Raw genomic sequence first — 309 nt, forward strand, 5'->3', positions numbered from 1 at the left:
CAGCAACCAGCACAGCTGCTGGGTCCTGTCTGTGGCCATCCTGGAGAGTGCAGTTATGGCCTGGGCTCTGTTTGCTTTCAGGGGTGACTTGCACCACCTGACCTGTAGCAACGCCAGCGCTACCGCTGCACGCCGGTCCCCCCGGACCCCTGGCCGAGGCCTCTGCAGACCCTGCGTTGCCCCTGGGATGGCAGCCTCGGTGCTGTTGGTGGGGACCACTCGCATGGCTGGTGGTGTGGACCTTGGCGGGGCGGTGAGCTCTACCCGAGGGAGGGCTGCATCCCCCACGGCCAGGCGGGGGGGGGGAGG

The sequence above is a fragment of the Charadrius vociferus genome, unplaced genomic scaffold, assembly GCF_000708025.1.
Source record: "Charadrius vociferus isolate BGI_N301 unplaced genomic scaffold, ASM70802v2 scaffold828, whole genome shotgun sequence".
Lineage (NCBI taxonomy): Eukaryota > Metazoa > Chordata > Aves > Charadriiformes > Charadriidae > Charadrius > Charadrius vociferus.